Below are 2,700 nucleotides of genomic sequence, written 5' to 3' on the forward strand. Positions count from 1 at the left end.
TCTTCTGTAAGATTATCTTTTTTTCAAAAGTAAGTCTAATTCTGTCATAAGTGCCTTTTCCTTATTCAAATTATTATTTTTAACTTGTTTACTAAAATATACAGCAGACTGCCTAACTTTAAATTTAAATAACTCCCATTTCTTAACATGTGTCATTTGCTTGTTTGTTTCAGTAACATATTGGACACATCCTGGGTCGATTAACCATAAATCAATCCTTGACTGCAAAGATCTAGAGGAGTTACTCCAAGAATAACACTTTTCATTAAAATTCAAGAATCTCCAAATATCCACTATAAAGATGGGTACATAGAAAGGTAGTAAATTAAAATTTCGAAGAAGGTATCATATGTGGAGGGAAACTATCTAAGAAATCATCTGGGGCATCATTAAAATCACCGCCCATTATCAAAAAAGCACCTTGATATTTCCCCATCAATACTGATATAGAATGTGTGACCTCTTTAGACATATTTTTAGCTTGGCCTGAAGAATTGTGACCATAAACATTTCCTAAGACAAATACAGAGTTATCCAGTTTAACAACTATAAGTAACCATCTACCTTCTTTTGCGGTAACCACTTCCAATACATCACCTTTAAACTTACTTAGAAGAATAGCGACACCTGCCGAATGAAATGAAGCATGACAACAGAAGATTTGATCTCCCCATTGGGAACGCCACCATTTAACATCAGTTTCGCACGAATGAGTCTCTTGTAAAAAAAATTAGATTTGCATTTGTACGCCTAACAAAAATAAACATGGACTTCCTTTTAGTGCTGTCTCGTAAACCCATAACATTAAGAGAAACCATTTTAAACAACTAAAAACAAAATCAGACATAAAATAATCTTATTTGGATGTCAGAACAATGTTATATAAAGAACCCTGAAACAATGAAATTGACAAACCAGTCGGTATTGATCCACTCCAAACTTCGAAGAGTCACGAATGGACGAATGTTTTATGACCCGAAGACTGAGCATGCTATTTCAGTTCGACTGCCTAGCCAGCATAGTCAATAATAACACCTACTCAGTTAATATTCATCTTGATATTCGTCAACAGACAGTTTTGTCAATGCCCTCACGGATCGCTTTTCAGCGATGGAACAACAAATCGCCCAGAACTCAGTCGCTATAGTAAATCTTTCAAAGATGGCTGACTTTGTGGCGAGGAGATGAAATCGCTATCTGCAAGGGTCAAGACTAACGAGAACAAGATGTCGCAAATTGAGCACGTGGTCCAGATAGTTCAAGGCAAATGTGATCAAGCCGAGATCTAGAGTAGGAGATGGAATTTGAGGCTAAACAACCTTAGAGAAACAGAAAGAGAGAATATCATAATCAAAGTGCTCGAAATCCTAAAAATTCTGACTCCGGACAAGGTAGATGACATCTGATTTTATGTTGACACAATCCACAGGATTGGACGTCCTGGGACTGGTGGTAACAGTCCTAGGCCGGTTATCATCCAGTTCGCGCTCCGGACCTACAGAGAGAACATCTGGAGAGCTGCACGGGATCATCCTGCACTCAAGGAAAGAGGTGTTCGCCTGGCAGAGGACCTGACATTTGCAGAAAGACAACAGAGGAAGTTGCTATGGCCAAGGGTAAAAGCGGCGAGAGAAGAGAATAAGAGAGCTTATTTGCATGGAGCAGATGCTTTTATTGATGGAGAAAAACTGTCTGTTGATGAATATCAAGATGAATATTAACTGAGTAGGTATAATAACACCTATTATAGGAGTATTTGGGGATGAATCAAAGTCTCCAGATGATGCTTCGAGAAGCGAAGAAAGTCACTTTCTGTCTTTGTTCTTTGGCATTTTTGAATATTCACACGTGGGCTGGCAGTGTGATTTATCAATATACGTCACAGTCTGCTGTTGATGTTTTTATTAATGAAAAAGTTAAAGCATTCTACTTTTAAAGAGAGTTCTCACTTCCCACCTTGTATATACAAAACAAATTCGCCCAGAAGATGCAAACTCCTCAAAAATGCCTCAGAGCTCGTACCAACCCAACCGTTCAGGTCGCCATCTTGTGCCACCCCAAAGTGTGCGGACTCCGAAGTGCGCATTTGAAGTGCGATTGCATCACAGCCTCACAACGTAAGCTGTCCCAATTCAGGATGCACCCTCCGAAGACTGCATTTCAAGGCCGATTGAGTCACTGCGGCTTGACGAAGGCTGACGTATTTTGAAAGCAACTTCAAATGCACCCTCCGTTTCCCAGGAAAATGAAGAAAGTTTTGCAAAATATGACCAAATATATTTGTCTTCATTATATTACGGATATCTTAAAATATTTACAGATGGGTCAAAAAACTAAAATTGTCATTGTGGCATAGGAATTTATATTCCAGAATTTAACAAAAAATTGGGTTATAGATTAAATAACCCTCTTTCTGTTTTTACAGTTGAGATGTCTGGGATAATTACAGCCTTAAGATGGACAGAAGAAAATAAACCAATTAAATCAGTCATATGTACAGACTCAAATGGTCATTGTGGCATAGGAATTTATATTCCAGAATTTAACAAAAAATTGGGTTATAGATTAAATAACCCTCTTTCTGTTTTTACAGTTGAGATGTCTGGGATAATTACAGCCTTAAGATGGACAGAAGAAAATAAACCAATTAAATCAGTCATATGTACAGACTCAATGGCAGCCTTACAAAGTTTAGAAAGC

The 2,700-nt window shown here is 37.8% G+C and overlaps 1 pseudogene; it reads left to right on the forward strand.

Moving 5' to 3' along the window:
- The first annotated feature begins 301 nt into the window (after window positions 1-301).
- Window positions 302-1,721, forward strand: LOC107672351 (uncharacterized; annotated as a pseudogene).
- Window positions 1,722-2,700: the final 979 nt, after the last annotated feature.

This window comes from Sinocyclocheilus anshuiensis, unplaced genomic scaffold, assembly GCF_001515605.1.
Source record: "Sinocyclocheilus anshuiensis isolate Anshui unplaced genomic scaffold, SAMN03320099.WGS_v1.1 scaffold452, whole genome shotgun sequence".
NCBI classification, from domain to species: Eukaryota; Metazoa; Chordata; class Actinopteri; order Cypriniformes; family Cyprinidae; genus Sinocyclocheilus; species Sinocyclocheilus anshuiensis.